This window comes from Triticum dicoccoides, chromosome 2A (genome assembly GCF_002162155.2).
Source record: "Triticum dicoccoides isolate Atlit2015 ecotype Zavitan chromosome 2A, WEW_v2.0, whole genome shotgun sequence".
Taxonomy (NCBI): Eukaryota; Viridiplantae; Streptophyta; class Magnoliopsida; order Poales; family Poaceae; genus Triticum; species Triticum dicoccoides.
In genome coordinates this window covers 718,172,695-718,183,858 of record NC_041382.1, presented here as the reverse complement: position 1 = coordinate 718,183,858, position 11,164 = coordinate 718,172,695, and the positions used below count along the sequence as shown (strand labels likewise).

Here is an 11,164-nt window from a genome sequence, read left to right as displayed (position 1 = left end):
GGCCGGCTCGACGCAAAAGACTGGCCCGGAACTGGAGGTAAATGTCCGTGGGCAAGCCTTTGGTCATGACGTCGGCGAGCTGTTGCGTGGTGGGGATGTGAAGGACGCGGAACTCGCCCAGTGCCACACGCTCCCGCACAAAGTAGATATCGAGTTCGACATGCTTGGTGCGCCGATGGTGCACGGGGTTCGCGGAGAGGTAGCAGGCGGAGACGTTGTCGCAGTACACCACAGTCGCCGTGCGCACTGGCAGGAGGAGCTCGCCGAGGAGTTGACGGAGCCAGACGCATTCTGCAACGACATTGGCGACACCACGGTACTCTGCTTCAGCGCTAGAGCGAGAAACCGTGGCTTGCCGCTTCGATGACCAGGATATGAGTGTGTCGCCGAGGTAGACGCAGAACCCAGACGTGAAGCGACGGGTGTTCGGGCAGCCGGCCCAGTCAGCGTCGGTGTAGCCGCGAAGACCCATTGTAGACGAGGCGCGCAGGTGGAGACCGTGAGCGGGCGCCCCACGCACGTAGCGCAGAACGTGCTTGACGAGAGCTTGATGACATGCCCGCGGATCATGCATGTGTAAGCAGATCTGCTGCACGGCGTAGGCCAGCTCAGGCCGGGTGATGGTGAGGTACTGCATAGGCCCGGCGACGCTGCGATACTCCGACGGGTCATCCACACGCGGTCCTTCATCCTGAGGAAGTTTGACCTTGGTGTCGATCGGCGTGGGCGACGGCTTGCAGGTGCCCATGCCAGCGCGCTCGAGGACGTCCTCAGCGTACTATTGTTGGCAGAGGAAGAAGCCAGGGGCGGTACGCGTCACCTGGATGCCGAGGAAGAAGCACAGAGCGCCCAAATCCTTCATGGCAAACGCACCGGTGAGCCAGAGGACGATCCGTTGAAGAAGTGCCGGGGTCGATGCGGTGAGCACAATGTCGTCGACATAGAGGAGGAGGAAGGCCGCGTCCGCACCATGAGTGTAGGTGAACAGCGAGGAGTCAGAACGTGTCGCGACAAAGCCGATCGTCTTGAGGAAGCCGGCGAACGTCTGAAACCAGGTGCGCGGGGCCTGTTTGAGCCCGTACAGCGACTTGGCGAGGCGGCAAACATGATGAGGTCGCTGTTCATCGACGAAGCCAGCAGGTTGGAGGTAGTACACCTCCTCAGCAAGCTCCCCGTGCAAGAAGGCGTTCTTCACGTCCAGGTGATGAACCGGCCAGTTGCGGGAGGCAGCAATGGTGAGGACGGAGCGTATCGTCGCTGGCTTGACCACTGGGGAGAAGGTCTCACCATAGTCGGCGCCGGCGCGTTGGCGGAAGTCGCAGACAACCCACCGCGCCTTGTAACGCTCGGGCGAGCCGTCGGCGTGGAATTTATGCTTGAAGATCCATTTGCCGGTGATCAAGTTGGCGCCAGGCGGTCGTGGACCAAGCTCCCAGGTTTGGTTGGAGGTGAGCGCGGTGAATTCCTCGCACATCGCAGCAAACCAGTGAGGGTCGCGCATGGCGGCGCGCACGGAGCTGGGCAGTGGCGAGAGCGTGGTGGGTGATGAGACGATGGCGGCGTCGTAGTACTTGGGGTTCGGCCGAAAGACGCTGGACTGAGCACGCGTAACCATGTGGCGCGGCGGATCGGCTGGACCAGGCACGGCGGTCAGAGGACAGAGTTCTGAACTTGAGCGGGAGCTCGCAGACGAACCTGACGACGGGGAACCGCAGCCGTCGGATGCGGAAGGAGTGGTGCAGTTTGAACGAGCTGAGCGCGCGCTTGGGGCGGTGTTGTGGGAGCCGTCCGATGTCGATCCAGCAGCCGAGTTTAAAGGCTGCAGAGATGCGGGTAGCTGCGAGGTAGCGATGCCGTCGGAAAGTGATCCAACGACCGTGTTGGAGCACGGTGGTGCAGCAGGGAGGATCTGTAGAACTGACGGCGAGCTCAGCGGCGGTGCGGGCGGGGTGTCAGTTGCATGGGTGGCGAAGGGAAAGATATCCTCATGGAAGTAGACATGGCGCAAGGTGAGAACACGTTTGGACTGAAGATCAAAACAGCGGTACCCACGATGATCGGCAGGGTAGCCGAGGAAAATGCAGGCCACGGAGCGGCAATCGAGTTTATGACGCGCGGTGGAGGCGGTGTTTGGATAGCAGAGGCATCCGAAGAAGCGCAGGATGCTGTAATCAGGAGCGACTCCAAGCAAAAGCTCATGGGGCGTGCGCGGCGTGCTGTGGTGACGGGGACGCTGGTTCAGCAAGAAAGTGGCGGTGTTTCAGAGCTTCAACCCAGAACCGCGGCGGCAGCGACGCATGGAAGAGGAGAGCGCGCACACTGTCGTTCAGAGTACGAAGTGTGCATTCGGCCTTGCTGTTCTGTTGGCTGGTGTAAGGACATGACAGGCGAAGCACGGTGCCGTGGCGAGGAGCTCACGTGAGGCATGGCTGTCAAATTCCCGTCCGTTGTTAGTTTGGACAGAGAACACTGGCATCTGAAATTGGGTGCGAGCATAGGCGTAGAAATCACGTAGAATGGGCAAGATATCAGATTTGTGTTTAAGTGGAAACATCCAGACGTAGTGTGTGTAGTCATCAAGGATTACTAGATAAAACTGATAACCAGAGATGCTCGAAACTGGTGACGTCCATACATTGAGATGCAGTAGTTGAAAGGGAAAATAAGTACAACTGTCTGAATGCGAAAATGGGAGGCGCACATGCTTGCCAAGGCGTCAGGCATGGCAAGGGTGTGGCGCACTTTTGCTGAAAGAAAAACTATTGTCGATAAGCCGGAGCTGTGCAGAGCCAAGGTGACCAAGCCGCTGGTGCAGACGGGCAGTGGTGACGACGCCGGCAAAGGGAGAGGCAGTGTGTTGGGGCGTCGTCACTGAGTAGAGGTCGCCGGTGGAATCACAACGCAGGATCACCGCCCGAGTTCGAAGGTCCTTGGCAGAGAAGCCAAATAAGTCAAATTCAACTGAAACGGGATTGTCACGACAAATTTGACGAACGGAAAGGAGATTTTTTATCAAAGAGGAAGAGACAAGTATATTGCATAGTTGGATGGGTGAGGTACCGGAGATGAGCGAGTCGGTGCCCATGTGTGTGATAGGAAGATGCTCGCCGCTACCAACTATAATGTGAGAGTAGGAAGTAGACGGGAGAAGAGTGTGGAGAGTACCAGGGGAGTTCGTCATGTGCGATGCCGCGCCGGAGTCCATGTACCACTCGGGAGCGCTCCTAGACGACGACGGCCCTGCGGTGGCACTGTGGAGCGCGGCCTGAAGGGAAGTCATGTCGAGGGGCTGCTGTGGCGCTCTAGGAGGGGTGGCGTAGGCGGGCGGCGGCCCATAGCCGTACGGTGGTGCATAGCCGTAGCCGTATGCACCAGGAGAAGTTGGGGCCGGAGCAGCATACATCGCCTGTTGGGGTGGAGTCCCAGGGAGAGGCCCAAGAACACCAGAGCCCGGAGCGCGCCATGGCATCGGCCACGCCTGGACGAGGCCGGTCCATGAGTTGGTGCTTGGTGCAGGGGCGGGAAGGCCAGGGACGCGGGAAGGAGCGGACGATGGTGGTGCACTACTGTTGCCGCGGCCGCGACGACGCCCACGCCCACCGCGCGCACGCCCACCGACGGTGGCATCAGGCACGACAGGGGGGCGACAGGTGGTGAGGGAGGGGGCGGCGCGGCGCCCGGCGAAGAGCGCGTGCGCGCCCTGGAGGCGCGCTGTCTGCTCGGCCCGGTGCTCTTCGAGAAGAAGGAAGGAGCGAGTCTGGAGGAGCGAGTCTGGAGGAGCGAGGGCAGCGGCGACTGCGCCATGATGTGCGGGATGGTGCTGTGGTATTGGCGGTTGAGGCCGCGCAGGAGGTGGAAGACCTGCCGTGGCTCTGACATCGGCTGACCGAGATCCCGAAGCTGATCAGTGCACGCCTACAACTTGGTGCAGTACTGCATGATCGTCAGATCGCCTTGTACCACGGCGTGGTACTCGGCATCGGTGTAGATGGCCCGGGCAAGTTGGTTGTCTTGGAAGATGCCATCGATAGCCGTCCAGACGGTGAGGGCGGTGTCTTCCTACGCCATCACGGTGTCTAGCAGGTCAGGCGCGACGGTTGTGTTGAGCCAGTGAACAACGGTGTGGTCCGCCATCGCCCAGTCAGGGTCGTCGAAGCGTGGGACGGCAACAGCGTCCACATGTTCGCGGAGACCGAACATCCCGATCGCGGTGTCGAAGTGGCGCCGCCACTTCACGTAGTTGCCTGCAAGCAAGTCAAGAGTGACAGAAACGTGGCGGCGAATATCGATGGTCTAGAGAACATACGAAGCGACGGTGACCACGGGCGATAGGGCAGCAGGCCGGGTAGCAACAGAGCCAGCCGCGGCAGCAGCATCGGTGGAGACGGGGGCGACCGGAAGGAGAGCGGGAGCTGGTGGAGACGGCGGAACAATGGCAGGAGTGCCGGAGTCGTCAGAGGCCATAGTTTGAGGGGAGTCGGGGTTGCCCATAGCGGCGGAAGCGGGATCGCCCATAGCGGCGGAAGCGGGATCGACGGCCGGAGCAAAGGGATTGATCCGGGCGGCGGTATCTAATACCATGAAGAGGAGAAGTTTGCTATGGGATTCAACACACGCATGCATTAGCTCCGCAGCTCAAGTTATATACAGTTACAGAGATGATCGTGTGCCACTACCAGCAGGGAGAAGGGCTGGCTACATGCCCACTAACTCACGCGCATGCACTGACCATAGGCCGTGCTACATACGCTGTACATACATAGGAGAATACATACACTCTAACAGATAAGGTGTGCCCTCACAGTGATCAAAGAGCCGCCCGCGGAGCCGGAGTGCGAGGAGAAGCGTCTCATGGTTCCTGTAAAGAATCAGTGCGATGAACAGTAATGATTGCTAATCCATTGATAATGATGTTGTACATATTTATACCTCCTGAAGAGGCGCATCGCACAAGCGCGATGGTTACAGAGAACGGGAATAGAGGGACGCGTCCGTTAGATTAGGATCGCGACTGTTCAGAAAGAAAACCGCATGTCGGTTCCATAAAACAGAGATTTCCTTAATTAAACTAATTAATTAATCCGAACACTCCCCCTAATCTCTGCTTCAATTATTCTTGTAAACATCATCATCAACATCTTGATCATCATCATCATGATGATTAGTCTCCTCCAAAAACCCTGTAGGAAAAATATGAGGAGATATGTACAATATGCCATCAAAAACTCCTTCCAAAAACCCAGTGGGAAAATAAGGAGAAACTAACATATCACAATGCCTGCATTACTATTGCCTCATTAAAAACCTTCCATAAGAAACCATTTAGGAAAACTTATAAAGGAAAGGAATGCAGTATTAAAGATCCGAGGATCACAAACAGATTTCATTCAGGGAGACACTCCCCCTGAACTTTGCAAATCCCGAAGTCGTTTCATACCAATTCCATTGATGTACTTCTCAAATAAAGAACTTGGTAATGACTTTGTAAACAAATCAGCAAGATTATCACATGACTTCGTTTGCAAAATATTTATCTCCCTGGTCTGCTGTAACTCATGGGGATAAAATAACTTAGGAGAAATATGCTTTGTAATATTACTCTTTATATAACCTGTTTGCATCTATGTAATACATGCATCATTATCTTCATAGATAATAGTGGGTGATTCCAATGATCCAATCCCACTTGAACTTTCAATAAAGTTCATCATTCTGCGAAGCCATGCACATTCACATGATGCTTCAAACAAAGCAATAATTTCAGAATGATTCATGGATGTAGCCACCAGAGTTTGTTTTGTCGACTTCCAAGAAAAGGTCGTACCTCCACTCAAGAAGACAAAACCAGTCTGTGATCTGGCATTATGAGGATCCGATAGGTATCCAGCATCACAATATCCCACCATGGTCTTATCTTGATTTTTCCGATAGAACAAACCAAGATCTTTGGTGCCTTGATATCTGAAAATGTTCTTCACACCAACCCAATGCCACTTTGTTGGTGATGCACTGAATCTAGCCAATAAATTTACTGCAAATGATATATCTGGCCTGGTGCAGTTTGCTAGATACATTAGTGCTCCAATAGCACTGAGGTAAGGAAACTCAGGCCCTAATACCTCTTCATCATCACCCTTAGGTCTAAATGGATCTTTATCTCTATCAAGAGATCTAACAACCATCGGTGTTTTTGATGGATATGCTTTATCCATATTAAATTTCTCAAGAATCTTTTGGATATAAGCAGACTGATGAACAAGTATTCCTGAAGGAATTTGTTCAAGTTGTAAGCCCAGAAAAAATTTAGTCTTACCCAGATCTTTCATCTCAAACTCCGTCTTAAGATGATTACTTGCCTCATGTATTTCTTGTGTAGTCCCAATGATATTTAGATCATCCACATACACAGAAATAATGCAAAATCCATTCTTAGATTTCTTAATAAACACACATGGGCAATCACTGTTGTTTGAGTAACCCTTCTGAAGAAGGAATATACTCAGTCGGTTATACCACATTCTTCCCGACTGCTTCAAGCCATGCAATGACTTCTGAAGCTTTACGCAATACATGTTGTGATTAGCCTTTGGATTCGGAAGCTTCATTCCCTCAGGAACTTTCATATAAATATCCAAATCCAGTGACCCATATAAATATGCAGTCACAACATCCATCAGTTGGATAGACAAATTCATTTTCACTGCTAGTGATATTAAATATCGGAATGTTGTTCCCCTCATAACAGGAGAATATGTTTCATCACAATCGATGTCGGGTCTCTGCATGAACCCCTGTGCTACAAGCCTTGCCTTATATCTCACCACCTCATTGTTCTCATTCCTCTTACGAACGAAAACCCATTTTTCTCCCACAGGGAACACATGCTGAGGAGTGGGCATTACTGCAGTAAATACCCCTCTTTTTATGAGCGATCACAATTCATCCTCAATTGCTGCCTTCCATTTGGACCAGTCTGAGCGCTTCATGCACTCTGCCATGGACTTAGGTTCTCGATCCAAATGAAGGCCTTCTGCAATTCTAGAGGCGAAATAAATGTCGACAACTATAGTCTTTCTATTGTATGATTCTCCTGAATGAATATAATTAATGGATATTTCATCAATACCTTTTGATCCTTCGTGATTTCCCTCAACAATTGGATCAAGGTCTTCCGATGTCCCAACACCAAAATTTGTGTGCACACTCGTGTTGGGTTCTGGATGTCCAACATCCTTCAGGTGTCCTTCAACCCTAGGTTGAATATCAACATCTTGTTGACTTGCATTTACTTTTTGAGGATTCCTCATTCCCCTTGGACGCTTCTATAAAGCCTTGTCCTTTGTGTCCAGATTACTCCCCCTCTAGGGTGGCTGAGTTGATCTATGGGTCACATCCACTCTCTCTGGCACATTCATAGCAGGAACATTTGATTTTGTGACACCTTTCTAATCAGTAAATGCATCTGGCAGATTATTTGCAATATTTTGCAAATTTATAATCTTCTGAACCTCCAGTTCAGACTCATTCGTACATGGATCTAAGGACTGGATGCCTTTCACATCCCAATCTATTTCTCGGCATTCTTTGTGGTTATTCTCTCCCCCTAATGCCGGGAAATTGTCCTCACCAAAAATGCAATCAGTGTACCGGGCTGTAAACAAACCCCCTGTCAGGGGTTCCAGGTACTTAATGATTGACGGAGAATTGTACCCCACATAGATCCCCATTCGTCTATGAGGTCCCATTGATGTACGCTGCGGTGGTGAGATCCGTACATATACCGCGCAACCGAATTGCCACAGATGGGAAATACTTGGTTGGTTTCCACATACTAACTGCAACGGGGAGACTGTATGTGTTGGAAATTTGCCCTAGAGGAAATAATAAATTAGTTATTATTATATCATATTTCATTGTTCATGATAATCGTTTATTATCCATGCTAGGATTGTATTGATAGGAAACTCAGATACATGTGTGGATAAATAGACAACACCATGTCCCTAGTAAGCCTTTAGTTGACTAGCTCGTTGATCAATAGATGGTTACGGTTTCCTAACCATGGACATTGGATGTCGTTGATAACGGGATCACATCATTAGGAGAATGATGTGATGGACAAGACCCAATCCTAAGCCTAGCACAAGATCGTGTAGTTCGTTTGCTAAAGCTTTTCTAATGTCAAGTATCATTTCCTTAGACCATGAGATTGTGCAACTCCCGGATACCGTAGGAGTGCTTTGGGTGTGCCAAACATCACAACATAACTGGGTTGCTATAAAGGTACACTACAGGTATCTCCGGAAGTGTCTGTTGGGTTGGCACGAATCGAGACTGGGATTTGTCACTCCATGTAAACGGAGAGGTATCTCTGAGCCCACTCGGTAGGACATCATCATAATGTGCACAATGTGACCAAGGAGTTGATCACAGGATGATGTGTTATGGAACGAGTAAAGAGACTTGCCGATAACGAGATTGAACAAGGTATCGGGATACCGACGATCGAATCTCGGGTAAGTACAATACCGCTGGACAAAGGGAATTGAATACGGGATTGATTGAATCCTCGACATCGTGGTTCATCCGATGAGATCATCGTGGAACATGTGGGAGACAACATGGGTATCCAGATCCCGCTGTTGGTTATTGGCCGGAGAGTTGTCTCGGTCATGTCTGCATGGTTCCCGAACCCGTAGGCTCTACACACTTAAGGTTCGATGACGCTAGGGTTATTAGGAAGACTTTTATGTGATTACCGAATGTTGTTCGGAGTCCCGGATGAGATCCCGGACGTCACGAGGAATTCCGGAATGGTCCGGAGGTAACGATTTATATATGGAAAGTTGTTGTTCGGGTTCCGGGAAAAGTTCGGTTTTTTCAGGTATTGTACCGGGAAGCTTCCGGAAGGTTCCGGAGGGGTCCAAAGGTCCGGAAAATGTTCCACCACGTCCAATACAGCAACATGGGCTGTAGGGGGCGCCCTAACCTTAATGGGCCAAGGGCACCAGCCCCCCAAGGCCCATGCGCATGGGAGAGGGGAAACCCTAAGGGGGAGGGCCTCCACTTGACTTGGGAGGCACTCCTCCCCCCCTTGGCCGCCGCCCCCAACCCTAGAAGGGATCTAGGGGGGCCGGCCCCCTCTCTCCCCACCTATAAATATTGGAGGGGTGGGAGGGCGGCCACACCCTTGAACCTGGCGCAGCCCCTCCCCTCCAATACCTCTCCTCCTCCGCGTGAGCTTGGCGAAGCCCTACCGGAGAACTGCCACTCCATCACCACCACGCCGTCGTGCTGCTGTTGGACTGTCTTCCTCAACCTCTCCTTCCTTCTTGCTGGATCAAGGCATGGGAGACGTCTCCGTTACGTATGTGTGTTGAACGCGGAGGTGCCGTCCGTTCAACGCTAGAATCATCGGTGATTTGGATCACGACGAGTACACCTCCATCAACCCCGTTCACTTGAACGCTTCCGCTTAGCGATCTACAAGGGTATGTAGATGCACTCTCCTTCCCCGTTCACTTGAATGCCGAAAAAAAGGATAAGTTCCATAAGCTGGGGCCAGGTGGCTACGCGGTGGCAATGCCTAAGTGGGATAAGTCTGAGAAAGAGATGGAGGATGCAGGTGTCACTCCGGTTACTAAGAGCTGGCCCCCCAGGTGCAGGACTTGGTTCTATGCGCATGGGGGGGAGTTGGACCCGAAGACGGGCAATGTTTCGACGAAGGCATGTCTGAATGGAGCCGATGATGCGCTACTTGTTGCAATAGAAGAGGCTCGATCGGGGGTGTTCTAGCCCAACAGAGAGAACGACGAGCTTACGCGTGCCTTGGGAAATCCTGAACACCCGGGAAGAACACGAGGCAAGGGCGCTCTTCCGTGGTATGAGGGGTTTTCGGACTTGAACGCCGACTACAGAACCCGTGCGAGAAAGAAGATTGCGGAGGAGAAGAAGAGGAAGATGGAGGAGGAGCAGAGGAAGCGGAACTATGAACGCCTTCAAGGCCTAGAAGCAAGTCAAGAGGAATTGGCAGCTAAATTCCAGCGGCAGCAGGAGCAGATCGACTCACTTAGCCAGCAAAGGGGGTCTCAGCATCTACAGCAGCTAGCGGATGATCCGGCATTGGATACCATCGCCCCATCCATGCCGAGAAGCAGCGTGGGTTCCACCCCGGGCGACGCAGTAGTGCTGGATAGATACCCCGTGGATGACATCACGGAGAACACTAACTGCGAGCTACACTTCAAAATGAAGAACATATCCATGAAGGTGGCGGACGCCGTTGCTTTTTCAAATTCCCCCGAGGCAACCTTCCATTGCAACCCGATTCCAGCGGGCTATGCTCGTGTCTTGGTTGATGAGGTGGTGGACCCATATTCGGAGCTACAACTTGACATTCCTGGAGGTGACGACGAGCACACATTGGGAGAGGCCATACATCGTGTCATCCTATGGAGAAAGGATTGCATCATCTTTCGAAAAACACCGACACCGCGTCACCCGACTCCTCGTCAAAGTCCGCCACCAAGTCAGCAGACTCCCGCTCCTCCAAGTCCACCAACGCGTGAGGCCACTCCTCCTCCTCCAAGTCCGGCAAAGTGTCAGGCCACTCCTCCTCCAAGTCCGACACAGCGTCAGACGTCCACTCCTCCTCCAAGTCCGGCACAACCTCAGGCCACTGCAAGTCTGGCACAACTTCAAGCCACTCCTCCTCGTCCAACTCAGCCCCGTTAGCCGTCTCCGCCACCTCAGCAGTCGCAGAAGAGACACCCCGCAGCTATGGTGCATAGCGGTACGAGTCGAGGTCATAGTACAGGAAGTACAGGCGGAGGCAAGCGATATAAATATGGTCCAAACCTCACTACTCCTCTTCCTGTGAGGGCTTACGACAGGACCGAGGAGCAAACCAATGCCATAGTGCAGGCGGAAGTCGACGCCCATTTTGGACCGAAACCGCCACCGCCGCCAAGGGAGAAAGTGCCTGTGGAAGTAGTTGACCACTTCATTCGTATGGCTCAACCACCAGCTCCTAAGCCTATTGACTCAGACTATGAGCGCCACATCAGGAAGTTACATCGACGACGTCTACAGAAGGAGGCGAGCTCGAGCTCGAGCAAACAACAAGCAGCTGTCAAAAAATGCAGGAAAACCGTTGCCCAGCTGG

General features: G+C 52.4%; 1 protein-coding gene across 1 annotated transcript in view; it reads left to right on the top strand.

The window, feature by feature from the left end:
- Positions 1-11,164, top strand: part of LOC119358189 (BTB/POZ and MATH domain-containing protein 2-like) — a 71,433-nt gene that overhangs the window by 1,249 nt on the left and 59,020 nt on the right. The gene's annotated exons all lie outside the window — the stretch shown is intronic.